This window comes from Ipomoea nil, unplaced genomic scaffold (genome assembly GCF_001879475.1).
Source record: "Ipomoea nil cultivar Tokyo-kokei standard unplaced genomic scaffold, Asagao_1.1 scaffold1294, whole genome shotgun sequence".
Lineage (NCBI taxonomy): Eukaryota > Viridiplantae > Streptophyta > Magnoliopsida > Solanales > Convolvulaceae > Ipomoea > Ipomoea nil.
Genome location: NW_017617722.1, coordinates 18,313 through 43,467, shown reverse-complemented (window position 1 = coordinate 43,467; position 25,155 = coordinate 18,313). Strand labels below are relative to the sequence as shown.

The following is a 25,155-nucleotide window of genomic DNA, read 5'->3' as shown; positions in this document are numbered from 1 at the left end:
TACATTTTTTATTTTCTTTTTACTAACTAAATTAGAATGATACGATTTTTAATGATGGAATGAGATATTTCATTCGAGAAGTAATTAAATCCATAGTTATGTTTTAATAAGTTGACAACCAAACACTAATTTCCTAGTTAAAAAAAAAAAAAAAAAAAAAAAAAAAAAGCTTAGAAGCAAATTTACATGTCTAAGCCCTTGTTTGAATTGGGGACCTCCAGTCTATGAGACTAGTGTGATAACCACCTACACCACACAGACAAGCTACATTTTCTACTTTCTTATTAGAAATCTAATCGAAATGTTACCGTTTATAATTAGGGAATATGATTTTTAATTGTAGGGTAATCAAATCCATACTTGTGTTTTATAAAGTTGTCAACCAAGCACTAACAATGATTTTTATCTCATTTCTAATGTGTAAACTCATGTACGAAACTTACACTAAAATCTATCAAAGTATAATTAAGAAAGGAAAATACTTACCAATATAATTTCAAAACATCTCCTGGTAAAAACACAGGAAGAAAGCAAAATAACATGTTTTAGCCCAGGTTTGCACTAGGGACCACTAATGTGTTAGATTTGCGTGATAACCAACAACACCACCCAGACCACTACATTTTTGATTTTTTTTAATGATGGAATGAGATTTTTAATTCGAGAAGTAATTAAATCCAGAGGTGTGTTTTAAAAGGTTGTCAACTAAACACTAATTTCCTTGTAAAAAAACGAAGAGCTTAGAAGCAAATTTGCAACTACATTTTTTATTTTTTTTAATGATGGAATGAGATTTTTAATACGAGAAGTAATAAAATCCAGAGGAGTGTTTTAAAAAGTTGTCAACTAAACACTAATTTCCTTGTAAAAAAACAAAGAGCTTAGAAGCAAATTTATATGTTTGAGCCCAAGTTTGAATTGGGGACCTCCAATCTATAAGACTAGTGTGATAACCAACTACACCACACAGACAAGCTACATTTTCTACTTTCTTATTAGAAATCTAATCGAAATGTTACCGTTTATAATTAGAGAATATGATTTTTAATTGTAGGGGTAACCAAATCCATACTTGTCTTTTACAAAGTTGTCAACCAAGCACTAACTATGATTTTTATTCTCATTTCTAATGTGTAAACTCGTGTACAAAACATAAACTAAAATCAATCAAAGTATAATTAAGAATGGAAAATACTTACCATTATAATTTCAAAACATCTCCTGGTAAAAACACAGGTGGAAAGCAAAATAACATGTTTGAGCCCAGGTTTGCACTAGGGACCACTAATGTGTTAGATTTGCGTGATAACCAACTACACCACCCAGACAACTACATTTTTTATTTTCTTTTTACTAAATAAATTAGAATGATACGATTTTTAATTCGAGAAGTAATTAAATCGAGAGGTGTGTTTTAAAAAGTTGTCAACCAAACACTAATTTCCTTGTAAAAAATTGAAGAGCTTAGAAGTAAATTAACATGTCTGAGCCCAAGTTTGAACTGGGGACCTCTAGTGTGTGAGACTAGCGTGATAACCAACTACACCACCCAGACAAGTTACACTTTCTACTTTCTTATTACTAATCTAATCGGAATGTTACCGTTTATAAATAGGGAATGTGATTTTTAATAATAGGGGTAATCAAATCCATACTTGTGTTTTATAAAGTTGTCAACCAAACACTAACTATGATTTTTATTCTCATTTCTAATGTGTAAACTGATGTACGAAACATACAGTAAAATCTATCAAAGTATAATTAAGAAAGGGAAATACTTACCAATATAATTTCAAAACATCTCCTGGTAAAAACACAGGTGCTAAGCAAAATAACATGTTTGAGCCCAGGTTTGCACTAGGGACCACTAATGTGTTAGATTTGCGTGATAACCAACAACACCACCCAAAAAACTACATTTTTTATTTTCTTTTTACTTACTAAATTATAATTATACGATTTTTAATGATGGAATGAGATTTTTAATTCGAGAAGTAATTAAATCGATAGTTATGTTTTAATAAGTCGTCAACCAAACACTAATTTCCAGGCAAAAAAAAAAAAAAAAAAAAGAAGAGCTTAGATGCAAATTTACATGTCTGAGCCCAGGTTTGAATTGGGGACCTCCAGTCTATGAGACTAGTGTGATAACGAACTACACCACCCAGACAAGCTACATTTTTTACATTCTTATTAGAAATCTAATCGAAATGTTACGGTTTATAATTAAGGAATATGATTTTTAATTGCAGGGGTAATCAAATCCATACTTGTGTTTTATAAAGTTGTCAACCAAGCACTAACTATGATTTTTATCTCATTTCTAATGTGTAAACTCATGTACGAAACATACACTAAAATCTATCAAAGTATAATTAAGAAAGGAAAATACATACCAATATAATTTCAAAACATCTCCTGGTAAAAACACAGGAAGAAAGCAAAATAACATGTTTTAGCCCAGGTTTGCACTAGGGACGACTACTGTGTTAGATTTGCGTGATAACCAACAACACCACCTAGACAACTACATTTTTTATTTTTTTTAATGATGGAATGAGATTTTTAATTCGAGAAGTAATTAAATCCAGAGGTGTGTTTTAAAAAGTTGTCAACTAAACACTAATTTCCTTGTAAAAAAACGAAGAGCTTAGTAGCAAATTTGCAACTACATTTTTTATTTTTTTTAATGATGGAATGAGATTTTTAATTCGAGAAGTAATAAAATCCAGAGGTGTGTTTTAAAAAGTTGTCAACTAAACACTAATTTCCTTGTAAAAAAACAAAGAGCTTAGAAGCAAATTTATATGTCTGAGCCCAAGTTTGAATTGGGGACCTCCAGTCTATAAGACTAGTGTGATAACCAACTACACCACACAGACAAGCTACATTTCCTACTTTCTTATTAGAAATCTAATCGAAATATTACCGTTTATAATTAGAGAATATGATTTTTAATTGTAGGGGTAACCAAATCCATACTAGTGTTTTACAAAGTTGTCAACCAAGCACTAACTATGATTTTTATTCTCATTTCTAATGTGTAAACTCATGTACAAAACATACACTAAAATCAATCAAAGTATAATTAAGAATGGAAAATACTTACCATTATAATTTCAAAACATCTCCTGGTAAAAACACAGGTGGAAAGCAAAATAACATGTTTGAGCCCAGGTTTGCACTAGGGACCACTAATGTGTTAGATTTGCGTGATAACCAACTACACCACCCAGACAACTACATTTTTTATTTTCTTTTTACTAAATAAATTAGAATGATACGATTTTTAATTCGAAAAGTAATTAAATCCAGAGGTGTGTTTTAAAAAGTTGTCAACGAAACACTAATTTCCTTGTAAAAAAACAAAGAGCTTAGAAGTAAATTAACATGTCTGAGCCCAGGTTTGAACTGGGGACCTCTAGTGTGTGAGACTAGCGTGATAACCAACTACACCACCCAGAAAAGTTACACTTTCTACTTTCTTATTACTAATCTAATCGGAATGTTACCGTTTATAAATAGGGAATGTGATTTTTAATAATAGGGATAATCAAATCCATACTTGTGTTTTATAAAGTTGTCAACCAAACACTAACTATGATTTTTATTCTCATTTCTAATGTGTAAAATGATGTACGAAACATACAGTAAAATCTATCAAAGTATAATTAAGAAAGGAAAGTACTTACCAATATATTTTCAAAACATCTCCTGGTAAAAACACAGGTGGAAAGCAAAATAACATGTTTGAGCCCAGGTTTGCAGTAGGGACCACTAATGTGTTAGATTTGCGTGATAACCAACAACACCACCCAGAAAACTACATTTTTTATTTTCTTTTTACTTACTAAATTATAATTATACGATTTTTAATGATGGAATGAGATTTTTAATTCAAGAAGTAATTAAATCCATAGTTATGTTTTAATAAGTCGTCAACCAAACACTAATTTCCAGGCAAAAAAAAAAAAAAAAAGAAGAGCTTAGAAGCAAATTTACATGTCTGAGCCCAGGTTTGAATTGGGGACCTCCAGTCTATGAGACTAGTGTGATAACCAACTACACCACCCAGACAAGCTACATTTTCTACTTTCTTATTAGAAATCTAATCGAAATGTTACCGTTTATAATTAGGGAATATGATTTTTAATTGCAAGGGTAATCAAATCCATACTTGTGTTTTATAAAGTTGTCAACCAAACACTAACTATGATTTTTATTCTCATTTCTAATGTGTAAACTGATATACGAAACATACACTAATATCTATCAAAGTATAATTAAGAAAGGAAAATACTTACCAATATAATTTCAAAACATCTCCTTGTAAAAACACAGGAGGAAAGCAAAATAACATGTTTGAGCCCAGGTTTGCACTAGGGACCACTAATGTGTTAGATTTGCGTGATAACCAACAACACCACCCAGACAACTAGATTTTTTATTTTTTTTAATGATGGAATGAGATTTTTAATTCGAGAAGTAATTAAATCCAGAGGTGTGTTTTAAAAAGTTGTCAACTAAACACTAATTTCCACGTAAAAAAACGAAGAGCTTAGAAGCAAATTTACAACTACATTTTTTTTTTTTTTTTTAATGATGGAATGAGATTTTTAATTCGAGAAGTAATTAAATCCAGAGGTGTGTTTTAAAAAGTTGTCAACTAAACACTAATTTCCTTGTAAAAAAAAAGGAAGAGCTTAGAAGCAAATTTACATGTCTGAGCCCAGGTTTGAATTGGGGACCTCTAGTCTATGAGACGAGTGTGATAACCAACTACACCACACAGACAAGCTACATTTTCTACTTTATTATTATAAATCTAATCGAAATGTTACCGTTTATAATTTGAGAATATGATTTTTAATTGTAGGGGTAATCAAATCCATACTTGTGTTTTATAAAGTTGTCAACCAAGCACTAACTATGATTTTTATTCTCATTTCTAATGTGTAAACTCATGTACGAAACATACACTAAAATCTATCAAAGTATAATTCAGAAAGGAAAATACTTACCAATATAATTTCAAAACATCTCCTGGTAAAAACACAAGTGGATAGCAAAATAACATGTTTGAGCCCATGTTTGCACTAGGGACCACTAATGTGTTAGATTTGCGTGATAACCAACTGCACCACCCAGACAACTACATTTTTTATTTTCTTTTTACTAACTAAATTAGAATGATACAATTTTTAATTCGAGAAGTAATTAAATCCAGAGGTGTGTTTTAAAAAGTTGTCAACCAAACACTAATTTCCTTTTAAAAAAACAAAGAGCTTAAAAGTAAATTATCATGTCTGAACCCAGGGACCACTAGTGTGTGAGACTAGCGTGATAACCAACTACACCACCCAAACAAGTTACACTTTCTACTTTCTTATTACTAATCTAATCGGAATGTTACCGTTTATAAATAGGGAATGCGATTTTTAATAATAGGGGTAATCAAATCCATACTTGTGTTTTATAAAGTTGTCAACCAAACACTAACTATGATTTTTATTCTCATTTCTAATGTGTAAACTCATGTACGAAACATACACTAAAATCTATCAAAGTATAATTAAGAAAGGAAAATACTTAGAAATATAATTTCAAAACATCTCCTGGTAAAAACACAGGTGGAAAGCAAAATAACATGTTTGAGCCCAGGTTTGCACTAGGGACCACTAATGTGTTAGATTTGCGTGATAACCAACTGCACCACCTAGACAACTACATTTTTTATTTTCATTTTACTAACTAAATTAAAATGATACGATTTTTAATTCGAGAAGTAATTAAATCCAGAGGTGTGTTTTAAAAAGTTGTCAACCAAACACTAATTTCCTTTTAAAAAAACAAAGAGCTTAGAAGTAAATTTTCATGTCTAAAACCCAGGTTTGAACTGGGGACCTCTAGTGTGTGAGACTAGCGAGATAACCAACAACACCACCCAAACAAGTTACACTTTCTACTTTCTTATTACTAATCTAATCGGAATGTTACCGTTTATAAATAGGGAATGCGATTTTTAATAATAGGGGTAATCAAATCTATACTTGTGTTTTATAAAGTTGTCAACCAAACACTAACTATGATTTTTATTCTCATTTCTAATGTGTAAACTCATGTACGAAACATACACTAAAATCTATCAAAGTATAATTAAGAAAGGAAAATACTTACAAATATAATTTCAAAACATCTCCTGGTAAAAACACAGGTGGAAAGCAAAATAACATGTTTGAGCCCAGGTTTGCACTAGGGACCACTAATGTGTTAGATTTGCGTGATAACCAACAACACCACCCAGACAACTACATTTTTTATTTTCTTTTTACTTACTAAATTAGAATTATACGATTTTTAATGATGGAATGAGATTTTTAATTCGAGAAGTAATTAAATCCATTGTTATGTTTTAATAAGTCGTCAACCAAACACTAATTTCCAGGTAAAAAAAAAAAAAAAAAAGAGCTTAGAAGCAAATTTACATGTCTGAGCCCAGGTTTGAATTGAGGACGTCCAGTCTATGAGACTAGTGTGATAACAGACTACACCACCCAGACAAGCTACATTTTCGACTTTCTTTTTAGAAATCTAATCGAAATGTTACCGTTTATAATTAGGGAATATGATTTTTAATTGCAGGGTAATCAAATCCATACTTGTGTTTTATAAAGTTGTCAACCAAACACTAACTAGGATTTTTATTCTCATTTCTAATGTGTAAACTGATGTACGAAACATAAACTAAAATCTATCAAAGTATAATTAAGAAAAGAAAATACTTACCAATATAATTTCAAAACATCTCCTGGTAAAAACACAGGTGGAAAGCAAAATAACATGTTTGAGCCCATGTTTGCACTAGGGACCACTAATGTGTTAGATTTGCGTGATAACCAACTGCACCACCTAGACAACTACATTTTTTATTTTCTTTTTACTAACTAAATTAGAATGATACGATTTTTAATTCGAGAAGTAATTAAATCCAGAGGTGTGTTTTAAAAAGTTGTCAACCAAACACTAATTTCCTTTTAAAAAAACAAAGAGCTTAGAAGTAAATTTTCATGTCTAAAACCCAGGTTTGAACTGGGGACCTCTAGTGTGTGAGACTAGCGAGATAACCAACAACACCACCCAAACAAGTTACACTTTCTACTTTCTTATTACTAATCTAATCGGAATGTTACCGTTTATAAATAGGGAATGCGATTTTTAATAATAGGGGTAATCAAATCTATACTTGTGTTTTATAAAGTTGTCAACCAAACACTAACTATGATTTTTATTCTCATTTCTAATGTGTAAACTCATGTACGAAACATACACTAAAATCTATCAAAGTATAATTAAGAAAGGAAAATACTTACAAATATAATTTCAAAACATCTCCTGGTAAAAACACAGGTGGAAAGCAAAATAACATGTTTGAGCCCAGGTTTGCACTAGGGACCACTAATGTGTTAGATTTGCGTGATAACCAACAACACCACCCAGACAACTACATTTTTTATTTTCTTTTTACTTACTAAATTAGAATTATACGATTTTTAATGATGGAATGAGATTTTTAATTCGAGAAGTAATTAAATCCATTGTTATGTTTTAATAAGTCGTCAACCAAACACTAATTTCCAGGTAAAAAAAAAAAAAAAAAGAGCTTAGAAGCAAATTTACATGTCTGAGCCCAGGTTTGAATTGAGGACGTCCAGTCTATGAGACTAGTGTGATAACAGACTACACCACCCAGACAAGCTACATTTTCGACTTTCTTTTTAGAAATCTAATCGAAATGTTACCGTTTATAATTAGGGAATATGATTTTTAATTGCAGGGTAATCAAATCCATACTTGTGTTTTATAAAGTTGTCAACCAAACACTAACTAGGATTTTTATTCTCATTTCTAATGTGTAAACTGATGTACGAAACATAAACTAAAATCTATCAAAGTATAATTAAGAAAAGAAAATACTTACCAATATAATTTCAAAACATCTCCTGGTAAAAACACAGGTGGAAAGCAAAATAACATGTTTGAGCCCATGTTTGCACTAGGGACCACTAATGTGTTAGATTTGCGTGATAACCAACTGCACCACCTAGACAACTACATTTTTTATTTTCTTTTTACTAACTAAATTAGAATGATACGATTTTTAATTCGAGAAGTAATTAAATCCAGAGGTGTGTTTTAAAAAGTTGTCAACCAAACACTAATTTCCTTTTAAAAAAACAAAGAGCTTAGAAGTAAATTATCATGTCTAAAACCCAGGTTTGAACTGGGGACCTCTAGTGTGTGAGACTAGCGTGATAACCAACAACACCACCCAAACAAGTTACACTTTCTACTTTCTTATTAGAAATCTAATCGGAATGTTACCGTTTATAAATAGGGAATGCGATTTTTAATAATAGGGGTAATCAAATCCATACTTGTGTTTTATAAAGTTGTCAACCAAACACTAACTATGATTTTTATTCTCATTTCTAATGTGTAAACTCATGTACGAAACATACACTAAAATCTATCAAAGTATAATTAAGAAAGAAAAATACTTACCAATATAATTTCAAAACATCTCCTGGTAAAAACACAGGTGGAAAGCAAAATAACATGTTTGAGCCCAGGTTTGCACTAGGGACCACTAATGTGTTAGATTTGCGTGATAACCAACAACACCACCCAGACAACTACATTTTTTATTTTCTTTTTACTTACTAAATTAGAATTATACGATTTTTAATGATGGAATGAGATTTTTAATTCGAGAAGTAATTAAATCCAGAGGTGTGTTTTAAAAAGTTGTCAACTAAACACTAATTTCCTTGTAAAAAAACAAAGAGCATAGAAGCAAATTTACATGTCTGAGCCCAGGTTTGAATTGGGGACCTCCAGTCTATAAGACTAGTGTGATAACACACTACTCCACACAGACAAGCTACATTTTCTACTTTCTTATTAGAAATCTAATCGAAATGTTACCATTTATAATTAGAGAATATGATTTTTAATTGTAGGGGTAATCAAATCCATACTTGTGTTTTACAAAGTTGTCAACCATGCTCTAACTATGATTGTTATTCTCATTTCTAATGAGTAAACTCATGTACGAAACATACACTAAAATCAATCAATGTATAATTAAGAAAGGAAAATACTTACCAATATAATTTCAAAACATTTCGTGGTAAAAACACAGGTGGAAAGCAAAATAACATGTTTGAGCCCAGGTTTGCACTAGGGACCACTAATGTATTAGATTTGCGTGATAACCAACAACACCACCCAGACAACAACATTTTTCTTTTTACTAACTAAATCAGAATGATACGATTTTTAATGATGGAATGAGATTTTTTATTCGAGAAGTAATTAAATCCAGAGGTGTGTTTTAAAAAGTTGTCAACTGAACACTAATTTCCTTGTAAAAAAACAAAGAGCTTAGAAGCAAATTTACATGTCTGAGCCCAGGTTTGAATTGGGGACCTCCAGTCTATAAGACTAGTGTGATAACCAACTACACCACACAAACAAACTACATTTTCTACTTTCTTATTAGAAATCTAATCGAAATGTTACCGTTTATAATTAGAGAATATGATTTTTAATTGAAGGGGTAATCAAATCCATACTTGTGTTTTACAAAGTTGTCAACCAAGCACTAACTATGATTTTTATTCTCATTTCTAATGTGTAAACTCATGTATGAAACATACACTAAAATCAATCAAAGTATAATTAAGAAAGGAAAATACTTACCAATATAATTTCAAAACATCTCCTGGTAAACACACAGGTGGAAAGCAAAATAACGTGTTTGCGCCCAGGTTTGCACTAGAGGCCACTAATCTGTTAGATTTGCGTGATAACCAACTACACCACCCAGACAACTACATTTTTTATTTTCTTTTTACTAACTAAATTAGAATGATACGATTTTTAATTCGAGAAGTAATTAAATCCAGATGTGTGTTTTAAAAAGTTGTCAACCAAACACTAATTTCCTTGTAAAAAAACGAAGAGCTTAGAAGCTCAGTAAATTAAACGAAGAGCTTAGAAGCTCAGTAAATTAACATGTTTGAATCCAGGTTTGAACTGGGGACCTATAATGTGTGAGACTAGCGTGACAACAAACTACACCACCTAGACAAGTTACAATTTGTACTTTCTTATTACTAATCTAATCGGAATGTTACCGTTTATAAATAGGGAATGTGATTTTTAATAATAGGGGTAATCAAATCCATACTTGTGTTTTAAAAAGTTGTCAACCAAACACTAATTTCCTTTTAAAAAAACAAAGAGCTTAAAAGTAAATTATCATGTCTGAACCCAGGGACCACTAGTGTGTGAGACTAGCGTGATAACCAACTACACCACCCAAACAAGTTACACTTTCTACTTTCTTATTACTAATCTAATCGGAATGTTACCGTTTATAAATAGGGAATGCGATTTTTAATAATAGGGGTAATCAAATCTATACTTGTGTTTTATAAAGTTGTCAACCAAACACTAACTATGATTTTTATTCTCATTTCTAATGTGTAAACTCATGTACGAAACATACACTAAAATCTATCAAAGTATAATTAAGAAAGGAAAATACTTACAAATATAATTTCAAAACATCTCCTGGTAAAAACACAGGTGGAAAGCAAAATAACATGTTTGAGCCCAGGTTTGCACTAGGGACCACTAATGTGTTAGATTTGCGTGATAACCAACTGCACCACCTAGACAACTACATTTTTTATTTTCTTTTTACTAACTAAATTAAAATGATACGATTTTTAATTCGAGAAGTAATTAAATCCAGAGGTGTGTTTTAAAAAGTTGTCAACCAAACACTAATTTCCTTTTAAAAAAACAAAGAGCTTAGAAGTAAATTTTCATGTCTAAAACCCAGGTTTGAACTGGGGACCTCTAGTGTGTGAGACTAGCGAGATAACCAACAACACCACCCAAACAAGTTACACTTTCTACTTTCTTATTACTAATCTAATCGGAATGTTACCGTTTATAAATAGGGAATGCGATTTTTAATAATAGGGGTAATCAAATCTATACTTGTGTTTTATAAAGTTGTCAACCAAACACTAACTATGATTTTTATTCTCATTTCTAATGTGTAAACTCATGTACGAAACATACACTAAAATCTATCAAAGTATAATTAAGAAAGGAAAATACTTACAAATATAATTTCAAAACATCTCCTGGTAAAAACACAGGTGGAAAGCAAAATAACATGTTTGAGCCCAGGTTTGCACTAGGGACCACTAATGTGTTAGATTTGCGTGATAACCAACAACACCACCCAGACAACTACATTTTTTATTTTCTTTTTACTTACTAAATTAGAATTATACGATTTTTAATGATGGAATGAGATTTTTAATTCGAGAAGTAATTAAATCCATTGTTATGTTTTAATAAGTCGTCAACCAAACACTAATTTCCAGGTAAAAAAAAAAAAAAAAAAGAGCTTAGAAGCAAATTTACATGTCTGAGCCCAGGTTTGAATTGAGGACGTCCAGTCTATGAGACTAGTGTGATAACAGACTACACCACCCAGACAAGCTACATTTTCGACTTTCTTTTTAGAAATCTAATCGAAATGTTACCGTTTATAATTAGGGAATATGATTTTTAATTGCAGGGTAATCAAATCCATACTTGTGTTTTATAAAGTTGTCAACCAAACACTAACTAGGATTTTTATTCTCATTTCTAATGTGTAAACTGATGTACGAAACATAAACTAAAATCTATCAAAGTATAATTAAGAAAAGAAAATACTTATCAATATAATTTCAAAACATCTCCTGGTAAAAACACAGGTGGAAAGCAAAATAACATGTTTGAGCCCATGTTTGCACTAGGGACCACTAATGTGTTAGATTTGCGTGATAACCAACTGCACCACCTAGACAACTACATTTTTTATTTTCTTTTTACTAACTAAATTAGAATGATACGATTTTTAATTCGAGAAGTAATTAAATCCAGAGGTGTGTTTTAAAAAGTTGTCAACCAAACACTAATTTCCTTTTAAAAAAACAAAGAGCTTAGAAGTAAATTATCATGTCTAAAACCCAGGTTTGAACTGGGGACCTCTAGTGTGTGAGACTAGCGTGATAACCAACAACACCACCCAAACAAGTTACACTTTCTACTTTCTTATTAGAAATCTAATCGGAATGTTACCGTTTATAAATAGGGAATGCGATTTTTAATAATAGGGGTAATCAAATCCATACTTGTGTTTTATAAAGTTGTCAACCAAACACTAACTATGATTTTTATTCTCATTTCTAATGTGTAAACTCATGTACGAAACATACACTAAAATCTATCAAAGTATAATTAAGAAAGAAAAATACTTACCAATATAATTTCAAAACATCTCCTGGTAAAAACACAGGTGGAAAGCAAAATAACATGTTTGAGCCCAGGTTTGCACTAGGGACCACTAATGTGTTAGATTTGCGTGATAACCAACAACACCACCCAGACAACTACATTTTTTATTTTCTTTTTACTTACTAAATTAGAATTATACGATTTTTAATGATGGAATGAGATTTTTAATTCGAGAAGTAATTAAATCCAGAGGTGTGTTTTAAAAAGTTGTCAACTAAACACTAATTTCCTTGTAAAAAAACAAAGAGCATAGAAGCAAATTTACATGTCTGAGCCCAGGTTTGAATTGGGGACCTCCAGTCTATAAGACTAGTGTGATAACACACTACTCCACACAGACAAGCTACATTTTCTACTTTCTTATTAGAAATCTAATCGAAATGTTACCATTTATAATTAGAGAATATGATTTTTAATTGTAGGGGTAATCAAATCCATACTTGTGTTTTACAAAGTTGTCAACCATGCTCTAACTATGATTTTTATTCTCATTTCTAATGAGTAAACTCATGTACGAAACATACACTAAAATCAATCAATGTATAATTAAGAAAGGAAAATACTTACCAATATAATTTCAAAACATTTCGTGGTAAAAACACAGGTGGAAAGCAAAATAACATGTTTGAGCCCAGGTTTGCACTAGGGACCACTAATGTATTAGATTTGCGTGATAACCAACAACACCACCCAGACAACAACATTTTTCTTTTTACTAACTAAATCAGAATGATACGATTTTTAATGATGGAATGAGATTTTTTATTCGAGAAGTAATTAAATCCAGAGGTGTGTTTTAAAAAGTTGTCAACTGAACACTAATTTCCTTGTAAAAAAACAAAGAGCTTAGAAGCAAATTTACATGTCTGAGCCCAGGTTTGAATTGGGGACCTCCAGTCTATAAGACTAGTGTGATAACCAACTACACCACACAAACAAACTACATTTTCTACTTTCTTATTAGAAATCTAATCGAAATGTTACCGTTTATAATTAGAGAATATGATTTTTAATTGAAGGGGTAATCAAATCCATACTTGTGTTTTACAAAGTTGTCAACCAAGCACTAACTATGATTTTTATTCTCATTTCTAATGTGTAAACTCATGTATGAAACATACACTAAAATCAATCAAAGTATAATTAAGAAAGGAAAATACTTACCAATATAATTTCAAAACATCTCCTGGTAAACACACAGGTGGAAAGCAAAATAACGTGTTTGCGCCCAGGTTTGCACTAGAGGCCACTAATCTGTTAGATTTGCGTGATAACCAACTACACCACCCAGACAACTACATTTTTTATTTTCTTTTTACTAACTAAATTAGAATGATACGATTTTTAATTCGAGAAGTAATTAAATCCAGATGTGTGTTTTAAAAAGTTGTCAACCAAACACTAATTTCCTTGTAAAAAAACGAAGAGCTTAGAAGCTCAGTAAATTAAACGAAGAGCTTAGAAGCTCAGTAAATTAACATGTTTGAATCCAGGTTTGAACTGGGGACCTATAATGTGTGAGACTAGCGTGACAACAAACTACACCACCTAGACAAGTTACAATTTGTACTTTCTTATTACTAATCTAATCGGAATGTTACCGTTTATAAATAGGGAATGTGATTTTTAATAATAGGGGTAATCAAATCCATACTTGTGTTTTATAAGTTGTCAACCAAACACTAACTATTATTTTTATTCTCATTTCTAATGTGTAAACTGATGTACGAAACATACACTAAAATCTATCAAAGTATAATTAAGAAAGGAAAACACTTACCAATATAATTTCACAACATCTCCTGGTAAAAAACACAGGTGGAAAGCAAAATAACATGTTTGAGCCCAGGTTTGCACTAGGGACCACTAATGTGTTAGATTTGCGTGATAACCAATTACACCACCCAGACAACTACATTTTTTATTTTCTTTTTACTAACTAAATTAGAATGATACGATTTTTAATTTGAGAAGTAATTAAAACCAGAGGTGTGTTATAAAAAGTTGTCAACCAAACACTAATTTCCTTGTAAAAAAATGAAAAGCTTAGAAGTAAATTAACATGTCTGAGCCCAGGTTTGAACTGGGGACCTCTAGTGTGTGAGACTAGCGTGATAACCACCTACACCACCCAGACAAGTTACAATTTCTACTTTCTTATTACTAATCTAATCGGAATGTTACCGTTTATAAATAGGGAATGTGATTTTTAATAATAGGGGTAATCAAATCCATTCTTGTGTTTTATAAAGTTGTCAACCAAACACTAACTAGGATTTTTATTCTCATTTCTAATGTGTAAACTGATGTACGAAACATAAACTAAAATCTATCAAAGTATAATTAAGAAAAGAAAATACTTACCATTATAATTTCAAAACATCTCCTGGTAAAAACACAGGTGGAAAGCAAAATAACATGTTTGATCCCTGGTTTGCACTAGGGACCACTAATGTGTTAGATTTGCGTGATAACCAACTACACCACCCAGACAACTACATTTTTTATTTTCTTTTTACTAAATAAATTAGAATGATACGATTTTTAATTCGAGAAGTAATTAAATCCAGAGGTGTGTTTTAAAAAGTTGTCAACGAAACACTAATTTCCTTGTAAAAAAACAAAGAGCTTAGAAGCAAATTTACATGTCTGAGCCCAGGTTTGAATTGGGGACCTCCAGTCTATAAGACTAGTGTGATAACCAACTACACCACACAAACAAACTACATTTTCTACTTTCTTATTAGAAATCTAATCGAAATGTTACCGTTTATAATTAGAGAATATGATTTTTAATTGAAGGGGTAATCAAATCCATACTTGTGTTTTACAAAGTTGTCAACCAAGCACTAACTATGATTTTTATTCTCATTTCTAATGTGTAAACTCATGTATGAAACATACACTAAAATCAATCAAAGTATAATTAAGAAAGGAAAATACTTACCAATATAATTTCAAAACATCTCCTGGTAAACACACAGGTGGAAAGCAAAATAACGTGTTTGCGCCCAGGTTTGCACTAGAGGCCACTAATCTGTTAGATTTGCGTGATAACCAACTACACACCCAGACAACTACATTTTTTATTTTCTTTTTACTAACTAAATTAGAATGATACGATTTTTAATTCGAGAAGTAATTAAATCCAGATGTGTGTTTTAAAAAGTTGTCAACCAAACACTAATTTCCTTGTAAAAAAACGAAGAGCTTAGAAGCTCAGTAATTAAGCTCAGTAAATTAACATGTTTGAATCCAGGTTTGAACTGGGGACCTATAATGTGTGAGACTAGCGTGACAACAAACTACACCACCTAGACAAGTTACAATTTGTACTTTCTTATTACTAATCTAATCGGAATGTTACCGTTTATAAATAGGGAATGTGATTTTTAATAATAGGGGTAATCAAATCCATACTTGTGTTTTATAAGTTGTCAACCAAACACTAACTATTATTTTTATTCTCATTTCTAATGTGTAAACTGATGTACGAAACATACACTAAAATCTATCAAAGTATAATTAAGAAAGGAAAATACTTACCAATATAATTTCACAACATCTCCTGGTAAAAACACAGGGTGGAAAGCAAAATAACATGTTTGAGCCCAGGTTTGCACTAGGGACCACTAATGTGTTAGATTTGCGTGATAACCAACAACACCACCCAGACAACTACATTTTTTATTTTCTTTTTACTTACTAAATTAGAATTATACGATTTTAATGATGGAATGAATTTTTAATTCGAGAAGTAATTAAATCCATTGTTATGTTTTAATAAGTCGTCAACCAAACACTAATTTCCAGTGTAAAAAAAAAAAGAACAAAAAAAGAGCTTAGAAGCCAAATTTAACATGTCTGAAGCCCAGGTTTGAACTGGAGGACGTACCAGTCTATGAGACTAGTGTGATAACAGACTACCACCACCTAGACAAGCTACATTTTCGACTTTCTTATTAGCAAATCTAATCGAAATGTTACCGTTTATAAATTAGGGAATATGATTTTTAATTGCAGGGTAATCAAATCCATACTTGTGTTTTATAAAGTTGTCAACCAAACACTAACTAGTTATTTTTATTCTCATTTCTAATGTGTAAACTGATGTACGAAACATAAACTAAAATCTATCAAAGTTAATTATAAGAAAAGGAAAATACTTATCAATATAATTTCAAAACATCTCCTGGTAAAAACACAGGTGGAAAGCAAAATAACATGTTTGAGCCCATGGTTTGCACTAGGGACCACTAATGTGTTAGATTTGCGTGATAACCAACATGCACCACCTAGACAACTACATTTTTTATTTTCTTTTTACTAACTAAATTAGAATTGGATACGAATTTTTAATTCGAGAAGTAATTAAATCCAGAGTTGTGTTTTAATAAAGTCGTCAACCAAACACTAATTTCCTTTTAAAAAAACAAAGAGCTTAGAAGTAAATTATCATGTCTAAAACCCAGGTTTGAACTGGGACCTCCTAGTGTGTGAGACTAGTGTGATAACAACAACACCACCCAGACAAGTTACACTTTCTACTTTCTTATTTAGAAATCTAATCGGAATGTTACCGTTTATAAATAGGGAATGCGATTTTAATAATAGGGGTAATCAAATCCATACTTGTGTTTTATAAAGTTGTCAACCCAAACACTAACTATGATTTTTATTCTCATTTCTAATGTGTAAACTTCATGTACGAAACATACACTAAAATCTATCAAAGTATAATTAAGAAAGAAAAATACTTTACCAATATAATTTCAAAACATCTCCTGGTTAAAAACACAGGTGGAAAGCAAAATAACATGTTTGAGCCCAGGTTTGCACTAGGGACCACTAATGTGTTAGATTTGCGTGATAACCAACAGACACCACCCAGACAACTACATTTTTTATTTTCTTTTTACTAACTAAATTAGAATTATACGATTTTTTAATGATGGAATGAGATTTTAATTCGAGAAGTAATTAAATCCAGAGGTGTGTTTTAAAAAGTTGTCAACCTAAACACTAATTTCCTTGTAAAAAAACAAAGAGCTTAGAAGAAATTTACATGTCTGAAGCCCAGGTTTGAATTGGGGACCTCCAGTCTATAAGACTAGTGTGATAACCAACTACACCACCCAGACAAGTTACAATTTCTACTTTCTTATTACTAATCTAATCGGAATGTTACCGTTTATAAATAGGGAATGTGATTTTTAATAATAGGGGTAATCAAATCCATACTTGTGTTTTATAAAGTTGTCAACCAAACACTAACTATGATTTTTATTCTCATTTCTAATGTGTAAACTGATGTACGAAACATACACTAAAATCTATCAAAGTATAATTAAGAAAGGAAAATACTTACCATATAATTTCAAAACATCTCCTGGTAAAAACACAGGTGGAAAGCAAAATAACATGTTTGAGCCCAGGTTTGCACTAGGGACCACTAATGTGTTAGATTTGCGTGATAACCAACTACACCACCCAGACAACTACATTTTTTATTTCTTTTTACTAACTAAATTAGAATGATACGATTTTTAATTCGAGAAGTAATTAAATCCAGAGTGTGTTTTAAAAAGTTGTCAACCAAACACTAATTTCCTTGTAAAAAAAAGAAGCTTAGAAGTAAATTAACATGTCTGAGCCCAGGTTTGAACTGGGACCTCTAGTGTGTGAGACTAGCGTGATAACCAACTACACCACCCAGACAAGTTACATTTCTACTTTCTTATTACTAATCTAATCGGAATGTTACCGTTTATAAATAGGGAATGTGATTTTTAATAATAGGGTAATCAAATCCATACTTGTGTTTTATAAAGTTGTCAACCAAACACTAACTATGATTTTTATTCTCATTTCTAATGTGTAAACTGATGTACGAAACATACACTAAAATCTATCAAAGTATAATTAAGAAAGGAAAATACTTACCAATATAATTTCAAAACATCTCCTGGTAAAAACACAGGTGGAAAGCAAAATAACATGTTTGAGCCCAGGTTTGCACTAGGGACCACTAATGTGTTAGATTTGCGTGATAACCAATTACACCACCCAGACAACTACATTTTTTATTTTCTTTTTACTAACTAAATTAGAATGATACGATTTTTAATTTGAGAAGTAATTAAACCAGAGGTGTGTTTAAAAAGTTGTCAACCAAACACTAATTTCCTTGTAAAAAAATGAAAAGCTTAGAAGTAAATTAACATGTCTAGCCCAGGTTTGAACTGGGGACCTCTAGTGTGTGAGACTAGCGTGATAACCAACTACACCACCCAGACAAGTTACACTTTACTTTCTTATTACTAATCTAATCGGAATGTTACCGTTTATAAATAGGGAATGTGATTTTTAATAATAGGGTAATCAAATCCATACTTGTGTTTTATAAAGTTGTCAACCAAACACTAACTATGATTTTTATTCTCATTTCTAATGTGTAAACTGATGTACGAAACATACAGTAAAATCTATCAAAGTATAATTAAGAAAGGAAAATACTTACCAATATAATTTCAAAACATCTCCTGGTAAAAACACAGTGGAAAGCAAAATAACATGTTTGAGCCCAGGTTTGCACTAGGGACCACTAATGTGTTAGATTTGCGTGATAACCAATACACCACCCAGACAACTACATTTTTTATTTTCTTTTTACTAACTAAATTAGAATGATACGATTTTTAATTGAGAAGTAATTAAAACCAGAGGGTGTTTTAAAAAGTTGTCAACCAAACACTAATTTCCTTGTAAAAAAATGAAAAGCTTAGAAGTAAATTAACATGTCTGAGCCCAGGTTTGAACTGGGGACCTCTAGTGTGTGAGACTAGCGTGATAACCAACTACACCACCCAGACAAGTTACAATTTCTACTTTCTTATTACTAATCTAATCGGAATGTTACCGTTTATAAATAGGGAATGTGATTTTTAATAATAGGGGTAATCAAATCCATACTTGTGTTTTATAAAGTTGTCAACCAAACACTAACTATGATTTTTATTCTCATTTCTAATGTGTAAACTGATGTACGAAACATACACTAAAATCTATCAAAGTATAATTAAGAAAGGAAAATACTTACCAATATAATTTCAAAACATCTCCTGGTAAAAACACAGGTGGAAAGCAAAATAACATGTTTGAGCCCAGGTTTGCACTAGGGACCACTAATGTGTTAGATTTGCGTGATAACCAACTACACCACCCAGACAACTACATTTTTTATTTTCTTTTTACTAACTAAATTAGAATGATACGATTTTTAATTCGAGAAGTAATTAAATCCAGAGGTGTGTTTTAAAAAGTTGTCAACGAAACACTAATTTCCTTGTAAAAAAACAAGAGCTTAGAAGTAAATTAACATGTCTGAGCCCAGGTTTGAACTGGGGACCTCTAGTGTGTGAGACTAGCGTGATAACCAACTACACCACCCAGACAAGTTACAATTTTACTTTCTTATTACTAATCTAATCGGAATGTTACCGTTATAAATAGGGAATGTGATTTTTAATAATAGGGTAATCAAATCCATACTTGTGTTTTATAAAGTTGTCAACCAAACACTAACTCTCATTTCTAATGTGTAAAATGAACGAAACGTCTTAGGTAATGGAAATAACATGAGACTAGCGTGATAACCAACTGACAAGTTACAATTTCTACGGAATGTTACCGTTTATAAATAGGGAATGTGATTTTTAATAATAGGGGTAATCAAATCCATACTTGTGTTTTATAAAGTTGTCAACCAAACACTAACTATGATTTTTATTCTCATTTCTAATGTGTAAAATGATGTACGAAACATACAGTAAAATCTATCAAAGTATAATTAAGAAAGGAAAATACTTACCAATATAATTTCAAAACATCTCCTGGTAAAAACACAGGTGGAAAGCAAAATAACATGTTTGAGCCCAGGTTTGCACTAGGGACCACTAATGTGTTAGATTTGCGTGATAACCAATTACACCACCCAGACAACTACATTTTTTATTTTCTTTTTACTAACTAAATTAGAATGATACGATTTTTAATTTGAGAAGTAATTAAAACCAGAGGTGTGTTATAAAAAGTTGTCAACCAAACACTAATTTCCTTGTAAAAAAATGAAAAGCTTAGAAGTAAATTAACATGTCTGAGCCCAGGTTTGAACTGGGGACCTCTAGTGTGTGAGACTAGCGTGATAACCAACTACACCACCCAGACAAGTTACAATTTCTACTTTCTTATTACTAATCTAATCGGAATGTTACCGTTTATAAATAGGGAATGTGATTTTTAATAATAGGGGTAATCAAATCCATACTTGTGTTTTATAAAGTTGTCAACCAAACACTAACTATGATTTTTATTCTCATTTCTAATGTGTAAAATGATGTACGAAACATACAGTAAAATCTATCAAAGTATAATTAAGAAAGGAAAATACTTACCAATATAATTTCAAACATCTCCTGGTAAAAACACAGGTGGAAAGCAAAATAACATGTTTGAGCCCAGGTTTGCACTAGGGACCACTAATGTGTTAGATTTGCGTGATAACCAACTACACCACCCAGACAACTACATTTTTTATTTTCTTTTACTAAATAAATTAGAATGATACGATTTTTAATTCGAGAAGTAATTAAATCCAGAGGTGTGTTTTAAAAAGTTGTCAACCAAACACTAATTTCCTTGTAAAAAAACAAAGAGCTTAGAAGTAAATTAACATGTCTGAGCCCAGGTTTGAACTGGGGACCTCTAGTGTGTGAGACTAGCGTGATAACCAACTACACCACCCAGACAAGTTACAATTTCTACTTTCTTATTACTAATCTAATCGGAATGTTACCGTTTATAAATAGGGAATGTGATTTTTAATAATAGGGTAATCAAATCCATACTTGTGTTTTATAAAGTTGTCAACCAAACACTAACTATGATTTTTATTCTCATTTCTAATGTGTAAAATGATGTACGAAACATACAGTAAAATCTATCAAAGTATAATTAAGAAAGGAAAATACTTACCAATATAATTTCAAAACATCTCCTGGTAAAAACACAGGTGGAAAGCAAAATAACATGTTTGAGCCCAGGTTTGCACTAGGGACCACTAATGTGTTAGATTTGCGTGATAACCAATTACACCACCCAGACAACTACATTTTTTATTTTCTTTTTACTAACTAAATTAGAATGATACGATTTTTAATTTGAGAAGTAATTAAAACCAGAGGTGTGTTATAAAAAGTTGTCAACCAAACACTAATTTCCTTGTAAAAAAATGAAAAGCTTAGAAGTAAATTAACATGTCTGAGCCCAGGTTTGAACTGGGGACCTCTAGTGTGTGAGACTAGCGTGATAACCAACTACACCACCCAGACAAGTTACAATTTCTACTTTCTTATTACTAATCTAATCGGAATGTTACCGTTTATAAATAGGGGATGTGATTTTTAATAATAGGGGTAATCAAATCCATACTTGTGTTTTATAAAGTTGTCAACCAAACACTAACTATGATTTTTATTCTCATTTCTAATGTGTAAATGATGTACGAAACATACAGTAAAATCTATCAAAGTATAATTAAGAAAGGAAAATACTTACCAATATAATTTCAAAACATCTCCTGGTAAAACACAGGTGGAAAGCAAAATAACATGTTTGAGCCCAGGTTTGCACTAGGGACCACTAATGTGTTAGATTTGCGTGATAACCAATTACACCACCCAGACAACTACATTTTTTATTTTCTTTTACTAACTAAATTAGAATGATACGATTTTTAATTTGAGAAGTAATTAAACCAGAGGTGTGTTTAAAAAGTTGTCAACCAAACACTAATTTCCTTGTAAAAAAATGAAAGCTTAGAAGTAAATTAACATGTCTGAGCCCAGGTTTGAACTGGGGACCTCTAGTGTGTGAGACTAGCGTGATAACCAACTACACCACCCAGACAAGTTACAATTTCTACTTTCTTATTACTAATCTAATCGGAATGTTACCGTTTATAAATAGGGGAATGTGATTTTTAATAATAGGGGTAATCAAATCCATACTTGTGTTTTATAAAGTTGTCAACCAAACACTAACTATGATTTTTATTCTCATTTCTAATGTGTAAAATGATGTACGAAACATACAGTAAAATCTATCAAAGTATAATTAAGAAAGGAAAATACTTACCAATATAATTTCAAAACATCTCCTGGTAAAAACACAGGTGGAAAGCAAAATAACATGTTTGAGCCCAGGTTTGCACTAGGGACCACTAATGTGTTAGATTTGCGTGATAACCAATTACACCACCCAGACAACTACATTTTTTATTTTCTTTTTACTAACTAAATTAGAATGATACGATTTTTAATTTGAGAAGTAATTAAAACCAGAGGTGTGTTATAAAAAGTTGTCAACCAAACACTAATTTCCTTGTAAAAAAATGAAAAGCTTAGAAGTAAATTAACATGTCTGAGCCCAGGTTTGAACTGGGGACCTCTAGTGTGTGAGACTAGCGTGATAACCAACTACACCACCCAGACAAGTTACATTTCTACTTTCTTATTACTAATCTAATCGGAATGTTACCGTTATAAATAGGGAATGTGATTTTTAATAATAGGGTAATCAAATCCATACTTGTGTTTTATAAAGTTGTCAACCAACACTAACTATGATTTTTATTCATTTCTAATGTGTAAACTGATGTACGAAACATACACTAAAATCTATCAAAGTATAATTAAGAAAGGAAAATACTTACCATATAATTTCAAAACATCTCCTGGTAAAAACACAGGTGGAAAGCAAAATAACATGTTTGAGCCCAGTTTGCACTAGGGACCACTAATGTGTTAGATTTGCGTGATAACCAATTACACCACCCAGACAACTACATTTTTTATTTTCTTTTTACTAACTAAATTTAGAATGATACGATTTTAATTCGAGAAGTAATTAAATCCAGAGGTGTGTTTAAAAAGTTGTCAACCAAACACTAATTTCCTTGTAAAAAAAATGAAGAGCTTAGAAGTAAATTAACATGTCTGAGCCAGGTTTGAACTGGGGACCTCTAGTGTGTGAGACTAGCGTGATAACCAACTACACCACCCAGACAAGTTACAATTTCTACTTTCTTATTACTAATCTAATCGGAATGTTACCGTTTATAAATAGGGAATGTGATTTTTAATAATAGGGGTAATCAAATCCATACTTGTGTTTTTTATAAAGTTGTCAACCAAACACTAACTATGATTTTTATTCTCATTTCTAATGTGTAAACTGATGTACGAAACATACACTAAAATCTATCAAAGTATAATTAAGAAAGGAAAATACTTACCAATATAATTTCAAAACATCTCCTGGTAAAAACACAGGTGGAAAGCAAAATAACATGTTTGAGCCCAGGTTTGCACTAGGGACCACTAATGTGTTAGATTTGCGTGATAACCAACTACACCACCCAGACAACTACATTTTTTATTTTCTTTTTACTAACTAAATTAGAATGATACGATTTTTAATTCGAGAAGTAATTAAATCCAGAGGTGTGTTTTTAAAAAGTTGTCAACCAAACACTAATTTCCTTGTAAAAAAAAAAGAGCTTAGAAGTAAATTAACATGTCTGAGCCCAGGTTTGAACTGGGGACCTCTAGTGTGTGAGACTAGCGTGATAACCAACTACACCACCCAGACAAGTTACAATTTCTACTTTCTTATTACTAATCTAATCGGAATGTTACCGTTTATAAATAGGGAATGTGATTTTTAATAATAGGGGTAATCAAATCCATACTTGTGTTTTATAAAGTTGTCAACCAAACACTAACTATGATTTTTATTCTCATTTCTAATGTGTAAAATGATGTACGAACATACAGTAAAATCTATCAAAGTATAATTAAGAAAGGAAAATACTTACCAATATAATTTCAAAACATCTCCTGGTAAAAACACAGGTGGAAAGCAAAATAACATGTTTGAGCCCAGGTTTGCACTAGGGACCACTAATGTGTTAGATTTGCGTGATAACCAACTACACCACCCAGACAACTACATTTTTTATTTTCTTTTACTAAACTAAATTAGAATGATACGATTTTTAATTGAGAAGTAATTAAATCCAGAGGTGTGTTTTAAAAAGTTGTCAACCAAACACTAATTTCCTTGTAAAAAAATGAAAAGCTTAGAAGTAAATTAACATGTCTGAACCCAGGTTTGAACTGGGGACCTCTAGTGTGTGAGACTAGCGTGATAACAACTACACCACCCAGACAAGTTACAATTTTACTTTCTTATTACTAATCTAATCGGAATGTTACCGTTTATAAATAGGGAATGTGATTTTTAATAATAGGGTAATCAAATCCATACTTGTTTTATAAAGTTGTCAACCAAACACTAACTATGATTTTTATTCTCATTTCTAATGTGTAAACTACAAAACATACACTAAAATCTATCAAAGTATAATTAAGAAAGGAAAATACTTACCAATATAATTTCAAACATCTCCTGGTAAAAACACAGGTGGAAAGCAAATAACATGTTTGAGCCAGGTTTGCACTAGGGACCACTAATGTGTTAGATTTGCGTGATAACCAACTACACCACCCAGACAACTACATTTTTATTTTCTTTTTACTAAATAAATTAGAATGATACGATTTTTAATTCGAGAAGTAATTAAATCCAGAGGTGTGTTTTAAAAAG

At 31.2% G+C, this 25,155-nt stretch overlaps 22 non-coding genes across 22 annotated transcripts; all 22 read right to left on the bottom strand.

Moving 5' to 3' along the window:
- Nucleotides 1-1,481: 1,481 nt before the first annotated feature.
- On the bottom strand, nt 1,482-1,555 carry TRNAV-CAC. Its single transcript has one exon. It is a non-coding gene; the product is annotated as a tRNA-Val (tRNA).
- A 1,836-nt stretch (nt 1,556-3,391) lies between these two features.
- On the bottom strand, nt 3,392-3,465 carry TRNAV-CAC. Its single transcript has one exon. It is a non-coding gene; the product is annotated as a tRNA-Val (tRNA).
- A 538-nt stretch (nt 3,466-4,003) lies between these two features.
- Nucleotides 4,004-4,077, bottom strand: TRNAM-CAU. The gene has a single exon. It is a non-coding gene; the product is annotated as a tRNA-Met (tRNA).
- A 643-nt stretch (nt 4,078-4,720) lies between these two features.
- On the bottom strand, nt 4,721-4,794 carry TRNAM-CAU. The gene has a single exon. It is a non-coding gene; the product is annotated as a tRNA-Met (tRNA).
- A 3,466-nt stretch (nt 4,795-8,260) lies between these two features.
- Nucleotides 8,261-8,335, bottom strand: TRNAV-CAC. The gene has a single exon. It is a non-coding gene; the product is annotated as a tRNA-Val (tRNA).
- Nucleotides 8,336-9,461: 1,126 nt separating this feature from the next.
- On the bottom strand, nt 9,462-9,535 carry TRNAI-UAU. The gene has a single exon. It is a non-coding gene; the product is annotated as a tRNA-Ile (tRNA).
- Nucleotides 9,536-12,091: 2,556 nt separating this feature from the next.
- Nucleotides 12,092-12,166, bottom strand: TRNAV-CAC. Its single transcript has one exon. It is a non-coding gene; the product is annotated as a tRNA-Val (tRNA).
- A 1,126-nt stretch (nt 12,167-13,292) lies between these two features.
- On the bottom strand, nt 13,293-13,366 carry TRNAI-UAU. The gene has a single exon. It is a non-coding gene; the product is annotated as a tRNA-Ile (tRNA).
- Nucleotides 13,367-14,492: 1,126 nt separating this feature from the next.
- On the bottom strand, nt 14,493-14,566 carry TRNAV-CAC. Its single transcript has one exon. It is a non-coding gene; the product is annotated as a tRNA-Val (tRNA).
- A 509-nt stretch (nt 14,567-15,075) lies between these two features.
- On the bottom strand, nt 15,076-15,149 carry TRNAI-UAU. The gene has a single exon. It is a non-coding gene; the product is annotated as a tRNA-Ile (tRNA).
- A 2,925-nt stretch (nt 15,150-18,074) lies between these two features.
- TRNAV-CAC lies at nt 18,075-18,147 on the bottom strand. The gene has a single exon. It is a non-coding gene; the product is annotated as a tRNA-Val (tRNA).
- Nucleotides 18,148-18,652: 505 nt separating this feature from the next.
- On the bottom strand, nt 18,653-18,725 carry TRNAV-CAC. Its single transcript has one exon. It is a non-coding gene; the product is annotated as a tRNA-Val (tRNA).
- A 502-nt stretch (nt 18,726-19,227) lies between these two features.
- TRNAV-CAC lies at nt 19,228-19,301 on the bottom strand. Its single transcript has one exon. It is a non-coding gene; the product is annotated as a tRNA-Val (tRNA).
- Nucleotides 19,302-19,809: 508 nt separating this feature from the next.
- On the bottom strand, nt 19,810-19,883 carry TRNAV-CAC. Its single transcript has one exon. It is a non-coding gene; the product is annotated as a tRNA-Val (tRNA).
- Nucleotides 19,884-20,581: 698 nt separating this feature from the next.
- TRNAV-CAC lies at nt 20,582-20,655 on the bottom strand. The gene has a single exon. It is a non-coding gene; the product is annotated as a tRNA-Val (tRNA).
- A 507-nt stretch (nt 20,656-21,162) lies between these two features.
- TRNAV-CAC lies at nt 21,163-21,236 on the bottom strand. Its single transcript has one exon. It is a non-coding gene; the product is annotated as a tRNA-Val (tRNA).
- Nucleotides 21,237-21,744: 508 nt separating this feature from the next.
- Nucleotides 21,745-21,818, bottom strand: TRNAV-CAC. Its single transcript has one exon. It is a non-coding gene; the product is annotated as a tRNA-Val (tRNA).
- Nucleotides 21,819-22,321: 503 nt separating this feature from the next.
- Nucleotides 22,322-22,395, bottom strand: TRNAV-CAC. The gene has a single exon. It is a non-coding gene; the product is annotated as a tRNA-Val (tRNA).
- Nucleotides 22,396-22,905: 510 nt separating this feature from the next.
- Nucleotides 22,906-22,979, bottom strand: TRNAV-CAC. Its single transcript has one exon. It is a non-coding gene; the product is annotated as a tRNA-Val (tRNA).
- A 501-nt stretch (nt 22,980-23,480) lies between these two features.
- TRNAV-CAC lies at nt 23,481-23,553 on the bottom strand. Its single transcript has one exon. It is a non-coding gene; the product is annotated as a tRNA-Val (tRNA).
- A 511-nt stretch (nt 23,554-24,064) lies between these two features.
- TRNAV-CAC lies at nt 24,065-24,138 on the bottom strand. Its single transcript has one exon. It is a non-coding gene; the product is annotated as a tRNA-Val (tRNA).
- A 507-nt stretch (nt 24,139-24,645) lies between these two features.
- On the bottom strand, nt 24,646-24,718 carry TRNAV-CAC. Its single transcript has one exon. It is a non-coding gene; the product is annotated as a tRNA-Val (tRNA).
- Nucleotides 24,719-25,155: the final 437 nt, after the last annotated feature.